Below are 22,378 nucleotides of genomic sequence, written 5' to 3'. Positions count from 1 at the left end.
CTGAAGCGCCTAGAACCGCACGGCCACCGCGGCCGGCAAACACCTGTCATTTTCCTTTATTTACAGCAACTAATAATGTTATTTATTTCAGATGAAGAATAGCTTTAAGAAAGTCATAATAAAAGAGGTCGAAATCGAGATCGAAATTTTGGAGTAAGGCTGCTAGGTTAAGTGAAGCATATGTATTTTTTCTATTTATGATACATGACATTCAGAACTAAAATGTCAGTTTCCTAAAGCAGTTGAATACTACTCTCAAAAATTCTCGAGAAGAAGGCTATGAAGTTTCTCAAGTTCGTATAATACTCAAATGAAAGAGCGATTACTCGACGAGCAGTGTAGTTCTGTGATACGATGCTAGCCTTCCATGTGGGTGTCCAGGGTTCAATTCTCAGGTGGATTGTAGTTTTAAGCATACTTGCATAGATGATATGTATTTTTAAACATTGTAGCATGCTCTAAAAGCACTTCCGTGAAGCGTGAAATATATAAGCATTGGAAAAAAGAACAGCGCTCGAGACTGGTATTTGCTGGATTGCTGGTTCGAGTCTAGTTTCGATCATAATTTTAGTTTTTTCCGTTCAGTTAGAACATCTACGTCATATAAATATATGCTAATTAGCATATATTTAACTGCGATTTTTACGAAAAATGCTCCTTATTTCTTGTTATATATCAAGCACAAAAATCCAGTTTTCATTGCTGATATAAATCCCTAATCACCGATCCTTTACGTATAAGTTTGTTAAAAAAAAGAAAAATATTGGAAATTGTAATTTTTTTCATTTTCATTTACCCCACGCTTCAAGGAAATGCCATTGGAGCACGAACCTTTGTTTTAAAGTTTACCACAACTGAGTATCGAAGGCCACCCGTGTGGCAGTTGGGCATACGACCACAGAGCCACGTAACCCATCACAGTAGTAAATTTATTTTACGATGTTAAGCGATTTTGGGGAACTCTGAAGAAGGTATTGTAGGAAATTTTTGAGAGCTGCATCGAACTGCCTTAAGTAACTGATATTTTATTCTGAACTTCATGTACCATCTACGTAAAAATTTCAAAACTCCGATTACCAAAACTGACAAAGATGTCAGATTCCGACTCACAGTAAAAAAATGTCTGTTTCAGTTCAAGGCATAAACTTGGTATGGCGTCAACCACTAAACAAATAGGATCTAAGAAGAGAAGAATTACAGAGGGGTTGACAACTTTTCAAGCCAAGTGGACTGTAAACATTTTTTTTAATTTTTTTTGCGGTCTGTAAAACAAAATTCATATATCTGACATGTAATGGATCTGTCTCGGTTCCGAAAGAATATAACGTCAAACGATATTACGAGACTAAACATGGAGTTATGTTGGATAAGTACAAGGGACAATTTCGTCAAGATCAAGTAAACGACTTGAAAAGGAAGCTTTCTGCTCAACAGCAGACATATAAAAGGGCGAATTCAGAGTCCAAATGCTATATGAAAGCGCGTTATGCAGTAGCTCTGATGTTGGGAAAAAAATCAAAGCCGCATTCAGATGGCAAAATGGTTAAGGAATGCTTACAGACCGTCGCTCAAATTGTGTGTCCAGAAAAGAAAAAGGATTTCTCAAAAATAAGCTTATCTTGTCAAACTATTACTAGACGTGTGGACGACTCTGGAAGACACACTGAAGATAATTTTAAAAAAATAGTGCATCTGAGTTTGTGTTTTATTCTCTGGATTTGGATGAATGCATGGACATGACGGATAGCACCCAAGTGTGTCGGAGGTGTTAAAGCGCATTTGAATAAAACAGAAGAATTAGAGGCATTGTATCAACTTAAAGATACTACGAAGTCACGAGATTTGTTGGAAGCAGCTATATCGACATTAAGTCGCTTTTGTTAAAACTTAACGAACTATCGGGGCTAACAACAGATAGTGTTCCAGCAGTGACTGGGAAATACAAAGATTTAATTTACTTGATTGAAAACGGGACCCTCAAACTCGACAATACGTTGATGCTAACTTCCATTGCATAATCCATCAAGGAAATTTATGTGCCGAGTCCCTGAAAATGGACCATGTCATGTAGGTAGTTGTCAAAACAGTGAACCTTATTAAGACGAAAGGATTGAATCATCGTCAGTTCTCAGAATTTCTGAAGTCTTTGGATTCTGAGCATTACAACATTTCGTATTATGCAGAAGTAAGATAGCTAACCAGTGCGAAAATGCTGAAAGTGTGTTTGATTTCTAGCAAGAAATACAACCATTCTTTGAAACCAAGCCAGAGAGACTCCCGGAGTTAGAAGTTAAAGAATGGCTCTCCGTTTTTGCGTACTTGGTCGAAATAACTAGATAGCTAAATGATGTTAATACTCGACTCCAAGGAAAAGATCAGATGATTGTCATGTGTGATTTTATTTCCACATTTCAAATGAAACTTGGTTTCTCGGAACTACAGTTAAGAATAAAAAACTTCACACATTTTTCCTACACTGTCGAAGCAATCGGACGTCACATAGGCGCCAGGGATTAAATACGCTTCTTTGATGCTTGACTTTAAATACGAATTCGAAAACAGATTTTAAGAGTTAAAAAAAGTCGTCTGCTTTTTTTCTGTATTTCCTACGCCTTTCTCCATAGACATGAGTTCACTACTGTCACATTTACAAATGGAATTCTGGGAAATGCTGTGTGATGCACAGTTAAATTTAATCAGGTTGGTTTAGAAGAGTCCTATAAACGTTTTTGGACAAGAAGAAATATCCAGCGTTTTACAAATACGCTTTAAAAATGATTTCATTACTGGAAACACGTGTGTAAACAGCTGTTTAGTCGGATGAATTACATAAAATCACAAATGAGAACGCGTATTATGGATGTTCATCTAAAAACGCTTTGCGTGTAGTAACAACTTAAGCTGACATCAACATTGATTCACTTAGTTCAGTCAAACAAAGTTCGACATCTCACTAATATTGCATTGCTTTACATTGTATAATAAATATTCTTTCCTCAGATTCATTTCATTTTCTTCAAGAAATAAATTAATATATCTTGTTTTATTGGTTCACAAAACAAAAATTGGTAATGTTGCCCGTGGGGAAATCCCTTCTCAAAAATTTGGCCCTCCTGCCCAAAAGATTGGCCACCCCTGTGCTAGACAATGACAGAAAATTCGGCGTAATAACACGTGACGAGATAACTGACAATGTAGATATGGTAAGGAGTAGAAGAGTATTATTGGATGGGGGAGTGATGCGAGACAGTGACTAGTAGTGTATCAGGCGTAAAGACGCGGGACAGCGTCAAAACGTACACGAACAGGGGGAATAGGAGAGAGAGAGAGAGAGACGCGAAAATCTAAAAAGTATTAAACACTTTATTATTGTTATTTTCCTTCTGGTGCTGATGTCTGTCTACCTTTTAAATTGTTTTATGTTAAGCAAATATTCAATTCATCTCTACTATGAGGCGTTTTGCTGTAAATTAATATTCTGGCTTTTCAGAGTGAAATCAAATAGAGGTGCTGACGAAAGCTCTTCAGAAGTTATGTAATTTGTGACGAAACCCGACTACAGTCAGCAGAAAAAACTAAAGATATCATATAGTTCGAGCATGAGAAATAATGTATTTCGCACTGCTAAATAAACGAAAAGTATTCAGAAATAATTAAAGGCGCATCAAATGTGTCAGTTATATCAATGGCGTTCTGTTCCTGTACTTCGGTCTTTTACAGCTCTCTGGTATATTAAGTAACTTTCCCAGAGCACGTTCGGGAACAGAAGCTGTTCTCATTCGGTGGCGGAGTGGTTAAGCAGTCAGCGAGGGTAGCGTAGTGTTGGCCCCTACTGTGCAGTGCTGGACGATGTTAACAATTAAAAAATTAAGCTCTTTCTTATCTTACTTCCTCTAGAAATAATGAAGGCGCGCCGAACGGCGGGATCTTAATATCTTAATAATGAGCGAAATTTCATCACGCCAAAATTCTCAAATTGTAATTAAATTTAATGGAGGGTCATTAAGGAAAATGTTCTGTTTAGTCGCTTAAATCGATGATATAAGAAAAAATATCGTATCAGTTTGAAAACTGAACGGATTAAATTGAGAAAAATTCACCGACATTCAGTTTGAGTATACGGAGTGGTTTAGCTGCCCTTAAGCATATAGGGTTATGCAACCCGCATTGTTAAGCCTAGCCAAGATTTGAAGATAGCTACTCTCCAGCATCTGTGCATGCAAGAACTTTAGTGGGTTAGAACTAACAGCGAACGACTTGCAGAACACAGGTTTCTTACACATTGACCATGATTTCAACAGTTTTAAAACCGCCTTCTTCACAAGATATTGTATGTACAATCATATTATCTATAGCCACTGTGAGAATCATTGAAGCTGGTGATTAAGTGGGTGACATGTACTAGGCAGAGCCAACGACTCCTACAATGTCTGTAGTTAAAATGATTCTACATACAATATCGTGTGAAGAAAACGGTTTTCAAACCCTCGAAACCATGGTCAAGGTTTAATAAACCTGTAAAGATGGCTTATTTCTAATCCACCGAAGCACTTATACCGGGTCTTCGAAAACCTTGCGTGAGTTTTTCATATTCTCTCGACCGCTACATGCAAACTATTAGTCCTACAGCAAAATTGAACTGGGACGTTTTGTAGGAACTTCCATGTAGCTAAATTTTCTACTAGGATACGTATTCGCTGGAGAGTCTACGGTTTCTAATCCACTGAAGCACTTACACCGGGTCTTCGAAGACCTCGCGTGAGTTTTTCATATTCTCTCGACCGCTACCGCAAACTATTAGTCATACAGTAAAACTGAACTGCGGCGTTTTGTAAGAACTTTCATGTAGCTAAAAAATTTCATTTAGGATACATATTCGCTGTGGAGTCTACGGTTTCCGATTAGCCAAGAAAATTATACAAAATAATCTTCAAACGAATCTCCACCGCCACACTTACACTCATTAGTCTGGATTGTAGTACTTTGTTTGTGGGGCTCCATCCTACCACTGCACAAAAATTTCGGATTACACGAGCTGTTCCTGATATTCAACCTATTTTGGTCTTGTTGTTGGGATTTTTACGCCACCAGCGCAGTCGGCTACTTCGTTAACATTTTTAATTTAAAAAAAATAAGAGAATAGCGTCTTTTGTAAACGTTACACTAAAACTAATTATAGTGACAATTCGATCCCAACCAAACCGTTGCAAGCACAGTAGTTTCGCAGTCAGAAGGCCTGACGAACACAAGTATGTAATTGTTTATCTTATGCCGCTAAAATTCATAAATCTATTCGATAAAATTTATGAAAGGAAGTGCTCGAATCCGCCGGTGGCATAATAAATCCAGTTAGTGAAGACAAGAAAAGACCCAATGTAGAAAATAATTCGTTCAGTCGCTAATTTTTTGTACAATGCTAGGGGGGAGTGTCATAAACAACATACTAGACAACCTGATCGGTGAGGACTTAGTGTGGGAGTGTGGGTGCGATTGAAAGTCACTTTTGTAGTTTTTCTTAAATAAGTCGGGAACTAAGGCCTCTAGCGACAACGTATCCCAGTACAATATTTAATTTCACTAAATTTCCTCCAAAAATGTCTTGTTCGTTTATTCTTTAGGAGTAATGGTTTGCTCGCAGCGAGCGGGAAAATATAAAAATCTCGAGAGTGATCCTTGAAGCCAGATACAGCACTGTGCGTTGCACAAAACAACATCGGTACGGGCAGCTGAAATACGTTGAGAGGTATTGTATTACGTTAAAAACACTTTTAACTCTAGACACAAATAAATAAGTAAAAGAAAATGTGGCAGTTATTTACTTTTTTATTAATGGTAATCAGGAAACGCTGCATAATGTTCTGCAAAATATGTGCTTATTTGTCCTGAAAACCGCCTAAGAAACCGTAAGACGTTTGAGCCTCTTAGAACATTTCAGGTGAGAACTGAACGTCGCAAACATACATATAATGACGTGCCACTACACAGATATTACTTAAAAAGAAGGAAAAAAAGATGCAAAAATAATGACATTTAAGATTTACCTTTTTATTTCCTGGCATACATTTCGGAACCGTTTATCAATTTCACAGCTTCATCATAAAGTGGAATTTGAACTCCATTACCACTTTTTATCGCCGAAGCCTTCGAAGAATAATATACCTGCACGTATGATATGTACTACGTGTCTGCTTCACATGATTCGGCAATCAAAATAGTAGTTATCTCTACTGCCGTGTCCACAGCAAAGAGAAAGCGAATACTCGCAGAGGAAGAATTCATAAAACTGCTTGTGTAGCGTGGACTTCATGAACTTGACACGTTTTCTAATACGAACTTGGTGAATGAACTGGATTAGTGTACTGAAATATGTAACGCACTGATATATTGCCTGTTGACTTTCTCCTCGGGATTTTTCCCGGACGATTGTTCTGATGTAACTACAGCCCGGAAGGGCTAGTGGCGAGCAATGAGGTTGGTGGCCGGAGCTCTTAAATCCACACCAACATCACAGCTGTCATTAGCCATTACCTGTAGCCATTAATGCCTCCCGAAATCTCCGACGACAACATGCAGGAACACATGAATGGATGGAACTCAAAAGATCCAGACATATTCCAGTTCGTGAAACATCGAACAACTTACCAGGCGTCAGATTAAAATCTCGAGAATCGATCTGGGTAAACACTGGCCAGTTCGCCCCAGAAAGCTCTAATCTAAGAGGAGGCTGAAGAAATCAGTGCATGTCCTTCCATGGTCATAAGAAGTTATTTAATGTAGATCGGAGCATCCACCTGCCGGGTGTTGACCAATCAAGAGAGGTACTGAGCTCCCTCAAGTGGCCACGCCGTGACCAAAGCAACGCTACATGAGTGAAGGATTACCGATGATGACCAATGCGACTGTGGAATATCGCAAGAAATACTTGAGCACATTTTGCATGACTACCCAAAAAGAATATTCATGGCTGCCTGGAAATACTTTGTGGTTGCAATTCCTGCAGAAATTAGTTGGCTGGAAAATTGGTATCTCTACTTCTTTTAAATACTAACGGTTCTTCTGCTTTCATTATTGCCTATAGATACATGTACATGATGGTCACAGACAGTCTAAAAATCTCGTCTGAATGTTCGAGGGTTGGTTGTGCTGAGAAATAATTGTTAGGAAAAATTTCGATACTTTGCACCGTTTCTCATTTAGTTAGCATTGAAGTTAGCCAGTCAGGTAGCAGTGGGTGAAAATTCGAGCAGCCTGCCAGAGACAGTGTTGCCAAACGTGTTCGTCTTTAGTTTCTGTAGCGGAATTATTCTTGGGAGAGTGGCGGTGCTGGATTGAGAGACGTACACACATTTTCAAAAAATCTTTATTTCCCAAAACGTAATCGAAAGAAACAAATTACACTTTCATAGTGTGAGGCCCAGCCCCACTCACAAGTACGCACAGTATATCCATCCTCTTGTTCAAAGAGTAGAGACACTATTAATGAGAAATTTCAAGACACAAACACAAGTTAGTCTAAATCACACGCTGGTGAAGTTTCAGTCTCAGTTAACATGAGCTGGAACTATGGTGTCCATTCAAAATTATTATATAAATTTTCAGTTATTTAAAAAGAACTCCAGCTCCAATCAAAATATTCAAGCAACAAGGTGCGTACCGTTATTGGTAGCGGAAGTCCAGTTATGAACCAGTCTAAATTTTTAATTCCAACACAACTACAGTTCCGGGTTCAGATCCCGTTTCTGTTACCACTAAGTAACAAAGTGGGGCCACGGCTGCCACACATAAAAAAATATGGACAGTCTTGAAATACAACTACTCGCAGCTCATACTGGCCCACTCGCTCAAACGACCGACGCACAACGGTTTTAACTCGACAGTCGCTGCTTGTTTTCCCACAGCCCACAAGTCTTCATTAGCTAGTCACAGTCGTCCTCACGAGCAATCTTAACGCTTCTCGTTAAAACGGTTGTAACGTAAATTCATGCGGCCTACAGAGCCCCAAGACTTGCACCTCGTCGCTGGTCCACCAGGCTGTCTCTATCCGATCTCAGTCTCCGAAGCGATGTATTCATGATGGTGGCCACACCAAGATCGCTGAAACCGAGCTGCTCCAGGTTGCGTCACAGAGCCACCAGCAGTTAAAGCTGCCCAGGAGTTACTTACCGTCGATCGCTCTTCAGGCGCACCCTTTAGCAGAGGGAGTTCCAAATTCCCACTCGCATAGTGACGGCTTGTTTCCTCAGACCGAACAAGGGAGTGATACAAAAATTGGACATTGGACGGTAGCAAGGTTCGAGCTCTCAATTGTACAAAGCTTTCCCCTTCTTTTCAGCTGATTAAAGCAAGAACACGTTTGGCAACTGCTAACTCTGTTAGGCTGCCAGCGACGTGATTGACTAACTTCTCTAATCAAATAGAAAACGACGCAAAGTATCGAAGTATTTTCTAAAGAATTATTTCTGAGCATACTGTACTCTACAACCACTTTAACCCCTTGCAAGCTTTCCAGACCTCTCCTGACCATCCTGCATACAGTTTTATCGGCTTGCATTGATTCATATCATGTTATCTTTTGTTGTATCAACTGAAGTGTATGTACTAGTAAAATGTAACTCAGTAAGCCATAAATAAAATGATCTTGTCATCGATGCGAAGTTAAACCATCACCTAATTAACATTCTAGCATCTCTCTCTCCGATGTTTAAAATAGAACACGCGATGGGCTGGTTCAACGCCGAGAAATAAAAGTTCTCATATGACGTACACAATCGGCAATTTATCACAAATTATTGAAGGACATCTCTCCTAATTTCAATTAGGATGGTCGGCCTGCTAATCGAAGCTCGTTTCTACCTAGTAGACTTCCACGTGTCGACCACCTGGTTGCCCCGCACAGGCTGCCAGAGGAGTGCTGGCTAGAGGGAGGGAGCGAGGCGGAAAGAGAAACGAAGAAACCTGTAAAATGGCTTTTAAGTTCCGCCGCAGTAAGGCCAAGTTGGCGCAGTAGGGCCACACTACAGCAGTAAGTTCCGGCGGAGGAACTCAGGGCCCTCACCTCCCGCACCGCGGCAGTAAACGCGGCAATCAGACGGCGCTGCGCGAGGCCCGGGGCGGCGCAAGTTGGCCGTGTCTGCCGTTGCCGCTGCCGCTGCTGCGAGCTGTTATGAAGAGCGCTCGCCCGGCCTCTGAGGTCTGCCGTTATTTGTACAGTTGCCGGCGAAGTATCGGCGCCCTGAGCGGAGCAGCTGCTGCCAACTGCCGCGGAGACAACTTTCCACCCGGCAGGGAGGCCGCTCCTCACAGCCCCGCACCCTGCCAGAGCCACTCTGCTGCAATACCATAACGTGTCAGCCGCGACTATGGTAGAGCGAAGAGTGCGCTACGCTGTCCAGACATCGGCGTATGTAGTCTACAGTACTAGAGTACCAGCTGCGAAGCTGAATTTATTGAACTTCTTTTCTTTCTTTGCTTGGGTGTAGTGAACCATACAGTCAACTGCTTGGTACAAATATAAAATAATGTACAGGGAGAAGAAACTATGGCGGTCGGCATACGATTCCTCATCCAAACAGAACACAAATGTGTATCTAGCAGAACTAAGCCCCGCCAATAGGTTTAACAGAAATGCGATTTAAGGAACGAGGCTGTGACAACGCTGTAACTGCATGCAGCGTGGTGCAAAATACGTGAATGAACTCTGCGCTGTGCTGGAACAGTCCCCTTTGCTCAGTGAGACGAGACAATGCCTTGGGGAACGGGTACGCACACTCGCCGGTGTTCCAGTCACGTTCGCGACAAACTTCTTTTTTCAGTTAAAGCAACATATTGTCTCCACTTTACACCTCCGCAGTCCGGTATCTTGTGTATTTGTTTCTGTTACTGTCACGTTTATTTAAACATCAAGACATAACACGAACTTCTTCCAGATGTAAACGAACACATCGTTTCGTCCATGACACAAATAAAGCAAATAGAAAATAATACTGAACATGGTAACATCACCTTTATCTAGTGAAGTACAAAAAGCACGGTTGATAGGGTACACTATATTGCACGCTATGCTGGGCTCAATAACTCCGTTGTGAACGCTTGACGTGCAGTATTATCTTCACAGAGCCAATGCGTACAAGTACGATCAACATTCAATTTAGAGAAGTTGTTCAACACATTGCTCGTCTCAGCACAACACACCGGAAACCGCCACTGCCGAAGCGGCATGTACGCGAACTATTATGTGCCCCCCCCCCCCCCCCCCAATGAACAAAAATATGGAGGATTAAAGTCCAGCCATCGTGGAGACCAGATCACTCGATTTCCTCGACCAATCCATTTCCCTGGAAACGCTTCATTTAAATAGCTACGCACATTCATTTCAAAGTGTAGCGTTGCACTATCATGCTGGTGAGGTGCTATTCTAATGCATGAGGCTTACTATTGCAAAGAAACGTACGATACAGGGGCGCATTTAACTCGTCCACGAATAGGTACGGGCCCAAAAGTGTCCGTCAATACATTCCAGTTCATGTCAAAGGTTTACCCCAAAGCGTACCAGAAAGGCATGTTAACGGGTGACATTTGGGTTGCGTTCCGACCAATAATGGCTGTTATAGGGTTAGAAAATACCATAATGTGTGCAACTAGATTCGTCAACCCGTATCACTTTATTTATAAAATGTTCATTATCATCTACTTGCTCAAAAGCACAGGCAAGAGCAGCAGCGTGGTTATCGGATGCACCCAGCACCAAAAGCTTATCGACGTATTCATCGTTTGTGTACTTCGTCGGGAAGCCGCCCTACATTACCTCGACAGACCAGTTAATTTTGTGCATTAACGATTAGTAGACATACGCATTTAGTGTAACGGATCCCACTGTTATGTGACAGGCTATTTTCATGTGACAAAATGATGTCCTGTTTATAAACGACGATGACGACAGAACAGGCTTCTAAAAGTAAGAGGGGAACCTGACGAGGATTCCATGGTGGATGGGGGTTTGATGCTCCAGCAGTCTTCTGAGTGTGCTACGTCGGCTTGTACGGCAGTGTGAGGTGATAAATTTCCCTCTGTGCGTTCGGATGCTCTGAGCGTTGTCACATTGTTGCCAACTCCTAGTTTTCATACATGTGTTTTCAAAATGAATCCGATCTGATTTTGCTAGATAAAGTTTTGCCATGAATCCGGATGCATGCCGAAGTCGACCTCTAAACATAATATATTAGGCGGTTATAGTTCTTTCGCTACTTGAGAGAGCCCCCATGAAAAACTGGCGAACGTAAGAAAATGATATTTTGTGGGAGCATTTGTAAGGACAAGCGGAAGAAAAGTAAGGAATAAATCATTGAATGCAATTATTCTAGATGAAATTCTGAGAGTGTTGTCTTCTAACTTACAGCAAGTAAAGACTTTATTTGTGCTCGAAATGATCGCCCCTTACACGGATGTTGACGGAGGACAACAGCCATGAATGAGATGCAAGTTTGATTAGTACCTGTTATGTGGTGAACATCTCTACAAAGTCTGACAAATATCAGATCAGCGCTTCATACTGTAACACTTTGTATTTCGGTCAGTGTACAATTGGAGAAACTGCAAATTCATTACTGAGGTGAAGCACCAGCGTTAATTGGAACTTGGAAATTTGTGCATTACATCTGAACCTGGTTGTTAAAAAAAAATCGCTAGCTAGAGAGGCTGTGTACGAAATGAGATATTAACGCCACTTGACATTGCACCGTGCAGCCACAGCAGTTTCATCCAGACCGAATCTTTCAATGTGGTGCTTGGAGCAAGCGATAGCGCGTTTGTGTGTGTGTGTGTGTTTTTCGGAAAAGGGAGGGGATGCGCGAAAGACGGGTGTGTGGTACAGTGAATACAGAATATAGACGACGATGTTTTCTATAGGAAAACAGCCTGCCCCATCGGACTAAGCTCAGTAAACACAGAAAATCTTGAAAAAAATTTCCACATGATTGCTGAACAGCAGTTGTCTTTATTGGCAAACATATTCAAAATAACGTGCATAAGGAACCGAAACAACTTTACGACATATAGTGAAAATTACAGCATGTCCATCGTACTTGTATGTGATACTAAGAAATGATAGGAAAGGTTGAACGCTTTCAATTTATTGCAGGGAAGACGTGTGGAAGAATTATGTTTGTTAGAAGGATACTGGAATTTTGTAACAATGTTCTATTAACTGGAGAGTACGGTTCCAGTGTATGGAGTCCTTATCGCTTAGCAACGAAACCATAGTTCGCATGAAATGTTAGGGTCATAACAGATTAGTGTAATTGATACGAAAGTGTGACAGACGTGGTCAGGAAGTTAAATCAGAATCGTAAGACAGGCGACCTTTTCTGGATAAATTTAGAGAACTGATAATCAGAGGAAGATTAAGAGAAAATTTTTATGCAAACATGGTATACATCGTGTACAGATCGTAAGATAACAGAAAGATGCGCCAGAGCAGATGCACATTGACATTCATTTTTGCCTCACTTAATTTCCAACAGAATCGGATACAAAATCTCCAGTATTGTTACGACGTACCTTCCAGCACATTCTGTGCAGGGGCCTGGGGAATAAACAATCCGATCAGAAGTATGCGGACACTTATTAGTGGATGTTAATATAGAGATTGTCCACCAGTCGCCTTTATGACGGCTTCAACTCTGCTGGAGACACTTTCAATCAGTGAATTAACGTCTGTGGAGGAATGGCAGCCCACTCCTCCTAAGGACCCAAAGCTAGAAAAGATAGTTATGGGCTAGGATCTGGAATGGAGTTGATATTCTAACTTATTCCTAGGGTATTCCATTGGGCTCAGATCGCGCCTCTGGTGAGGCTACCCCACTTCAGAAACGTTGTTGTCAACAAATCATTGTCTCACTGATTCTGCTTTATGACAGCGTGCACTGTCACACTGATACAAACATAGTCTCCGAACTGTTCTTCCAATACACTCAGTAAACAACACTGTAAAATGTGTTCATGTCTTTAGGCATTTGGCGTTTTGTTGAGCGCAGTAGAGGGACAACACCCTAACCCAGAAAAACACGCCCATACCGCAACACTAGCTATGTTTTACTTCACTGTGACACTACACATGATGACAGCTGACGTTCCTCAGGCATTCGCCAAATTCTTCTGTCGGATTTCCGTCGGATTTCCGTAGGTTACAGAATGATTCATCGCTACAAATCACTCGTTTCCAGTCGTACACAGTTCAATGTTGTTGCTTTTTACACCACCTCAAGCGTCGTTTAGCATTCACTACAAAGATTTTTGGCTTATGAGGAGTTCCCTGACCATTGCGCCCCATTCGCTTAAACATACTGCGTGCAGACAGTGCGCTAGCTGGGCTGCTGGTAGCACTTTGTGAATCACGAGTGATTCTTTCTGTTGTTTTCGAGCGACTATTTACAGCCCTCTAGCGCAATGCTTGACAGTCCCTAAACGTCAGTACGTAAGGTCGGCCTGGTCTTGGTTTAGCTATGATTCCTCATTCACGTTTCCACTTCCCAATCACAATAATCGACTTGGGTGATTTTAGAAGGGTTGAAACGACCCTGGTGGGTTTTTAGTCATGTGACATCCAATGATCAGCCCATTTTTGAAGCCACTGAGCTCTCATGGCCGGCCGCTTTCTGACGTCCGTGCTTCTCTACTGACAACACAACACTCCAAGCACCTTTTTATAATGACGAGTCCACTTTTCTTGACATCTAGTGGTCAATTCTAGTTTGCATAGAGTTCTCCGGATACATTTGATCAGATAATTATACAGGTTGTCCTAGGAGAAATGGTCATTATTCAGGCATGAGGCAGGAACGAACATTCGAAGCAGAAATGTCTAATAAACAATGGCTCTAAAATGCATGCCTTAATAGCTATTAGTACTCCTTCAATTTTGACACTGTGAATCACATTTGTTCAACTGCATGCTGTTTGCTTTGCATATTTTGATAAGGTTATATAGACCAAAACAGATAACATGGACCAAACCAAGAAAAATTGTTTAGGAAACATGGTCTCAATAATACATACGTTAAGAACTATGAGCATCTGTTCAGAAGAGAAGGCGAAAACGTGCTCATACCTCTTAAGGCAGGCACCACTTCTCAAAGCGTGGAAGGCAAAGTGTTTGCAGAAGAAGGGGTTTGTTTCACAGCATTCAAGATGAGGTGATAATTGCTCTCAACGTATGCGTTTCAGAGCCCATGCTTACCAGACAGTTTTTGCTGGGAATTACAATTCCTGTCATATCGCTGAATATTGCTATTCCTCTAAGGAAATCCTGTATAAGCAAAAGTAGATGAATTCGAAATACTTTGTAAATTAAGGTAGCTTAAGGTCGTTGACAAAATCATTAAAGATAGAACACAAACGCAAACTGTGGAAAGATAAGGGAATGAAATCAGATGATACTTTTTATATTTTGCTTTAAACGATGTAGGTAAACTACAGAAACCTAATCTGTCTGCTCACTTGTTAGAGAGGGAACTTAGAACCTGTGCTTCAGAAAGCAATACCAATGTCTTAGCACTCTGTACATTAATTCACTGGAAATATCGTTTAACAAGGTTTCGACGAGGTAATACGATGACTACTACTTCTCTACACACAATTATATGAACTTTTCTTTGTGCTCCTAACAGGTTTTAGGTGTAACTGAGGACAGTGGGAATAGTCAAATAATCAATGTATCTATTCTGCAATTTACTGCGATAGCGCAACTCCAAAATAATCGCCAGCCTCTTAAATAATCCTGATACACGCTATGCCAATCAAGAGACAGAGCAATTTATGTGCTCTCGATTATGAGGCTTCGTGGATTTCATTACCAAATATTTACAGCTCGTTTGTTCTAAGCTTCCGAGTTTACCGCGTTTCAGTTAGTGATCGTTGTCTGAGAGATTTGTTACACCAACATTATGAGTGACAAGCGCTGTGACAACGCGAATAGCAGGCGCCAACAGCTACCCGCACAACATATGTCACGTCATGAAAACCAAACGGTGTTGTTCTTAGATTCTTTTGGTCACTGATTATGAATGCGATGTCGGAATTACAAAATTCAAAATGGCTTATCCCATTTGGCGAGACTAAAATTGTAAATTTAGCAGATTCGTGTAAAAACTTCAGATTTATTGTGAGGTCGCTAATAACGAATTAGATGTCGAAATTGCCGGTGTTTATTCGGTACTTTACATTTTTCAGTCGAAATCATAGTCACATTCGTCGTATGTGTCGCTATTGCTTTGAGAAGGGTCGCTGTCAGTTTGTTCAATCGAGATAGTTCGGAAAGCAGATATTTTACCTCTGGTGACATATGTTTGTCTCTTTCAGTTGCCATTTTCTGGAATCGATACATGGATTGATACGAAGACGACAGAAGCTGATGTAATATGACATGCATCGTTTTCTCACGGGAATATCTGCGTGCAAAATCTTCTCGGTAACTGAGAGCCTCCTGCGCATCTTCAGACAGCCGGCCAATCGGCAACGGAAAAGCTTCGATTACGGCATATCTGTGTATCAAAACTACGTAGACTAATGTCGGCATCAGATATTACTGCAGAATATTCAGAATCCGGAGAAACTGGCATGCGACCCTCAAGAAACATACATTTGTTTCCAGAGTTCTTGGTAGATATCTTGTAAGTCTAGGTCTCTGTACAAAATTTGAAAATTTCTGCAGAATTTCACGAAAAAGTTGCTCGATGAAATTTTAATCTCGTAAAGAAAATATTCGCCAACATCCAAAAAGAAAAAAAAAAAAAGGACCAGAATTCCGAATAAGTCCCCATGAATTCTACAGAAAACCCTAACGACATTTATTGTGCAGATAATAATTTACGACATAACTGCAATAATTTTTACTATGGTGACTGCCGCATGGTAGAAAAATGTCCATCCATTTAAAACGTGCAAACATGTGCTCCCAAATAAATTTGAACACGTTAACTATGCCATTAAAGTAGTAAGAGAACCATTTACAAAAGTGGAGCTACGTAGAGGAAAATTTTGCAGCTAACTATTTCGTATAATGTCGGTAGTAGTTTAAAGTCCATAAACATCATTATACTGGTTAAAAATGTACTGAAGACACCTTCTAGAGTGCTACAAATCTTATTTTATCCCGAAAACTAGGTAGGATCGCTGTCATATATTAAACAGGCTACACAAACAATACCTGAAAAATGTGTCAATATCCGACTCATCGTTTGCTGTCAACTGTCACGGCACGTATCACATCGCCTTGAGACTGCAATGACACCGTAGCATTGGGCAAGTGTGCACCAGTGCAATTTACGCAAGACCAGTGAAGTCGGAACGCGCACCATTATTTCTCTGTTCTGCGCAAATTCTGAAGGGTGCTGACCCACTGTGTGGCAGCACCACGGCCCGCGCACCGACAGACCAGAGGCCGTTGAAAGACAAAGCGACGTCCCCCACTGCCGGACCAACAGAGGCCGGTACCACACCAATGGCCAGGTCAGCACACTGAAACACGTGCCCAGCTACGATCGACGCGCGCTGGCCAAACCATATCCTACTTGCACGAATTTCGACTGGAGCCCTTCATAGATGGGATATCATTCCGCGAACCAATTATCCAGGTTCGCGCTCCGGCTCCAGAAGTAAGCATCGAGGATGTGGCAGGAGCCATCGAAGCATCCACACGGAAACTCATAAGCAATATTGACACTCTTCGAACGACATCTCGCCACTTGAACTACGTGGATACATCGCCTGAGAAAGGTCGCATTGCATTAGGGTACCTCAGGCCATCATCGGTTTGTCCGACTGAAAACAATCTAATGTCACCACCATCCCAGTAGGGCTTAAGGAATCAAGAAGCTCGTAGCCCTTCTTACAAGTTAATAGAGAGCTAATTATCCTTTCACCTAGACACCTGAAATTACAGCCCTGAAATGACAGCACTTCTGCAAGAACCACAAAAGAAAAAGGCCGGAAGACCTCGCCACATCACACGCTACACCGCAGTCGCATCTCGACTCTGCACGTTACCGAGGGACCGCACACCGTCCCGTGCCAGACGGCGTTGGTACAGTTTCCTTCACTAATTCTTCGCCGCTTTGACAGTATTGGACTTAGTACTAGAAGAATTTGCACAAACTTCGACATTTTTTCTCGTTCGCTCGTTTCAAGTGTTGCGATTCAGTTGCAACTTCCGTACTTAAACATCTGCCTAAGACTCCGGGCCTTAACTTTGGTTCCTATTTCAGAACTATCTTCTTGAATTAATAGGGAGACTACTTTACACTTAAGAGTGTAATGTAACAAAATTTATGAACGTTAAATGTGTCGAACTCTGAGCTTGTTTTTGTTGCCGGTTTGTTCCTCTGGAAGTTACTGACGGTATCACGTAATAGCCATGGAATCACCTATGTGACATATATTTTGTTTACAATGAAATTTTTTAATAGGGCTTATGGTGTATTTTCGTGCAATATTACCGTAGGTGCGGGGTATATGAAAAAGCTTTTTCGATAGTACCTACCAAACGGGATGTATTACGCGTTGGTGTACAGACATCATCCACTGCGTGTTACATCAGATTCTGTGAAGCTGTTGCTCGCATTCTGCTCTTAGAAAAATGTTTTGAGCCCACGTACACATTTCGGTCATATGGAGAGTGAGCAACAAAGGGATCAGTTCTATATCGAGCTCCTTCCAAACAAAATTATCGATATTAGATTTCGTTATTTGCAGTCGACGTTCATTTATTTAAAAAAAGGTGGTGTGATAGGCTTTGACAGTAACAGGAAGAGCTGCATAGAAGGCAATTAGAAATTATTTGTAGGAATATGGATACATGGAAAATACCGTGAATCGCTATTAAATAGCAAGAAAAAATTATAATATGAACATAATTACTCATATTCTTTTCCTTTTCCAAATTTTTCGTCAACTCTTGACCTCCTCATGAATGGGAAAAATATACGATGGTGTCCGGTACTGAATTTCGGGAGGTTAGATCATTATAAGCTACGACAAAACAGTTACGTACCACTGCAGCCGATACGCCCATATGATACATTCAAACTAATGCGAACTCTATGTTTTGTCAGGCGGTGCGTTCCTGTTTGCTGTTTTCGTGTAGCGTCGTACAAAGCAATATCGGCTGTGCGACCGCTGCAACAAATACGCTAGTGTCGCCATAAAATCTAGTGAGCAAAAACTGTATTAACAAAGCAGTGCCACCAACCAGAAAAATTGTTTTCGAACCTGTTTAAAAAATGTGAACAAAGGAAACCTGGGCTACAGGGACGACCAGTACAAAATAAAAGCTTAAATTAATTTCTTCATGCGATATGTGTACCGATGCGTCCCAACTAAGATGGCACACAATTTTTTAAACCTAAACCTAAAATGCCGCAGGAGGAAAAGTCTTTTCTTTCTCTAAAATCGGACTATAATGCACTTCAGCTCTCAGAGTTTACTGATACCTGTAATAAGCTTCAGAATTCACACTAATTGAGCAGATCTACAAATGAAAGACAAATCGTAAAACAAGTTGTAAACAAAGCTACATAGTTTAGCCGGCAGACAACTCAGACGCATGTGGCATTTCTTCATGTACCACACTTATATGACTGTGTATGGCCATGAGGACAAAGTTTTATTTTTTAATGCTTTACTCTCTTTCATCATGAGTCCGTTACGAAGGTACAAAAACTAAGTTGAGGTTTATGGCACAGCATGATTTCATAACCTGTACACAGAGGATCTGAAGATAGCTGCTTAGCCCTGTCGAAACTAGTAATCCATTCTACCTGCATGATATCAAAGCAATAAAAACTTATTGTAACCTTTGAAATGTATTTACTAATCTTTTATTGATCTCAAGATGATCTCTAATGGCCTAAACTGGTCATGGGACTAACTGAAATAAAAATATAGTTTCTCATTAACACACTGACAAAACACCCAAAAGCCATGTTCATACGTCAAATAAAAATCGTATACGTCCACACCATTGGGTGGTATGTAAATGACTAGAGTTGCAAGTGTCTGTAGTAAGTAGAATGGTTACCATACTGCAACACTATTGTTCGTGTTCATCATTATTAACAGACATAGTAGGGTATACAAAGGGGATGAACACCGTCAGATGTTGCGTGATCGCTGTGAACGACACGGAGGTGCCGTGTACTCGCGTCAAACAGCGTTATCAGCGCCTGACAGATTTTAAGTGGCCTCTTTTGAGTCCCCATTTAGATGGCCAGGCGAAACGTTCAGATTCTTAGGGTATTTGGCTGTGGAACTGGCCCCATGTTGGACTATATGTCAAAGTGAGTGGATTGCTGATGACCCATGTTACATTTTGTTCAGCGATTAATAGCTTTTCTGCACTACTGGATGACCATGCCGGCCAGCATGGCAGCGACCTCTGTAGGGCCCATTCTTCTAATGTTTTGGAGAGGTACAGTTGTGTTACTTCTGGCTTCGCGGTGTGGTGAGCCATCGTGGATGGTAGTGACTGAAGGAACTCAGGCGAAACAGCAGTACGTCATACACAATATAGTGGTGTCATTTTTCAACAGAACAATGCTCGTCCCTACATGATACATGTCTGTATTAGCTATCTGCGTAATTCAGACGTTCTTCCGTGACCAACAGGATCCCTAGCTATTTTCCCCGACAGAACATATGTTACTCCACCTCGGACTTCAAATCTATCCGAGTGCCAGCATGCAGGATATCAATAAGCAGATACAACAGTTGTCGGCCACATTATCTCAGGAGAGAATACAACGGCTTTATGGCACCTTTCCCAATTGAATCAATACATGCATCCAGGAGAACATCACGTCGACAGGGCGGTCATTAGAGAAAGAGTTCAAGATCGAGAGAATGGGGAAAGAAATTTGTCGTGCCCTTTTCATAAGAACCATGTAGGGATCGGCCTGGAGCGATTTAGAGATAACATGGAATACCTGATTCTAGATAGTCGGACTGGGATTTGAATCGTCGTCCTCTCGAATGCGAGTGCAGTGTGCTAACGACTGCGCCACCTCGCTCGGTGCGTCTATCCATACTAGTGTGGGTAAAACCTCGTACTGGTAAGTGGACTCTTACTACCAAGTTCTTCGTAAATTTCACTCGTTTTCATAAGCACTAAATATTATCACATACCCTCTCAAGTTTCATTCCGTTTCTACCTATCCTGTAGGTGCTTAACTTTGTTTGTGAGGTAATGTAGTTTCTCTTTCCCTCGGAGACCACGTATTAGACCATGTTGTTGTTGTGGTCTTCAGTCCTGAGACTGGTTTGATGCAGCTCTCCATGCTACTCTATCCTGTGCAAGCTTCTTCATCTCCCAGTACCTACTGCAGCCTACATCCTTCTGTATCTGCTTAGTGTATTCATCTCTTGGTCTCCCTCTACGATTTTTACCCTCCACGCTGCACTCCAATACTAAATTGATGATCCCTCGATGTCTCTGAACATGTCCTATCAACCGATCCCTTCTTCTAGTCAAGTTGTGCCACAAGCTCCTCTTCTCCTCAATTCTATTCAATACCTCCTCATTAGTTATGTGATCTACCCATCTAATCTTCAGCATTCTTCTCTAGCACCACATTTCGAAAGCTTCTATTCTCTTCTTGCCTAAACTATTTATCGTCCACGTTTCACTTCCATACAAATACATTCAGAAACGACTTCCTGACATTTAAATCTATACTCGATGTTAACAAATTTCTCTTCTTCAGAAACGCTTTCCTTGCCATTGCCAGTCTACATTTTATATCCTCTCTACTTCGACCATCATCAGTTATTTTGCTCCCCAAATAGCAAAACTCCTTTACTGCTTTAAGTGTCTCATTTCCTAATCTAATTCCCTCAGCATCACCCGACTTAATTCGACTACATTCCATTATCCTTGTTTTGCTTTTGTTGATGTTCATCTTATACCCTCTTTTCAAGACACTGTCCATTCCGTTCAACTGCTCTTCCAAGTCCTTTGCTGTCTCTGACAGAATTACAATGTCATCGGCGAACCTCAAAGTTTTAATTTCTTCTCCATTGATTTTAATACCTACTCCAAACTTTTGTTTCCATTATTGGTTGCCCAATATACAGATTGAATAACGTCGGGGATAGGCTACAACCTTGTCTCACTCCCTTCCCAACGACTGCTGCCCTTTCATACCCCTCGACTCTTATAACTGCCATTGAGTTTCTATACAAATTGTAAATAGCATTTCGCTTCCTGTATTTTACCCCTGCCACCTTCAGAATTTGAAAGAGAGTATTCCAATCAACATTGTCAAAAGCTTTCTCTAAGTCTACAAATGCTAGAAACGTAGGTTTGTCTTTCCTTAATCTTTCTTCTAAGATAAGTCGTAGGGTCAGTATTTCCTCACGTGTTCCAACATTTCTACGGAATCCAAATTGATCTTCCCCGAGGTTGGCTTCTATCAGTTTTTCCATTCGTCTGTGAAGAATTCGCGATAGTATTTTGCAGCTGTGACTTATTAAACTGATAGTTCGGTAATTTTCACATCCGTCATCACCTTCTTTCTTTGGGATTGGAACTATTAAATTCTTCTTTGAGGGTATTTCGCCTGTCTCATACATCTTGCTCACCAGATGGTAGAGTTTTGTCAGGACTGGCTCTCCCAAGGCTGTCGGTAGTTCAAATGGAATGTTGTCTACTCCGGGGGCCTTATTTCGACTCAGGTCTTTCAGTGCTCTGTCAAACTCTTCACGCAGTGGTATATCTCCCATTTCATCTTCATGTACATCCTCTTCCATTTCCATAATATTGTCCAAAATATACTCCTTCCACCTTTCTGCTTTCCCTTCTTTGCTGAGAACTGGGTTTCCATCAAAGCTCTTGATATTCATGCAAGTGGTTCTCCTTTCTCCAAAGGTTTCTTTAATTTCCCTGTAGGCAGTATCTATCTTACCCCTAGTGAGATAAACCTCTACATCCTTACATTTGTCCTCTAGCCATCCCTGCTTAGCCATTTTGCACTTCCTGTCTATATCATTTTTGAGACGTTTTATTCCTTTTTGCCTGCTTCATTTACTGCATTTTTATATTTTCTCGTTTCATCAATTAAATTCAATATTTCTTCTGTTACCCAAGGGTTTCTAGCATTCCTCGTCTTTTTACCTATTTGATCCTTCGCTGCCTTCACTATTTCATCCCTCAAAGCTACCCATTCCTCTTCTACTGTATTTCTTTCCCCCATTCCTGTCAATTGTTCCCTTATGCTCTCCCTGAAACTCTGTACAACCTCTGGTTCTTTCAGTTTATCCAGGTCCCATCTCCTTAAATTCCCACCTTTTCGTAGTTTCTTCAGTTTTAATCTACAGTTCACAACCAATAGAT

The sequence above is a fragment of the Schistocerca americana genome, chromosome 3 (assembly GCF_021461395.2).
Source record: "Schistocerca americana isolate TAMUIC-IGC-003095 chromosome 3, iqSchAmer2.1, whole genome shotgun sequence".
Taxonomy (NCBI): domain Eukaryota; kingdom Metazoa; phylum Arthropoda; class Insecta; order Orthoptera; family Acrididae; genus Schistocerca; species Schistocerca americana.
Note: the sequence above shows the minus strand (reverse complement) of the source record.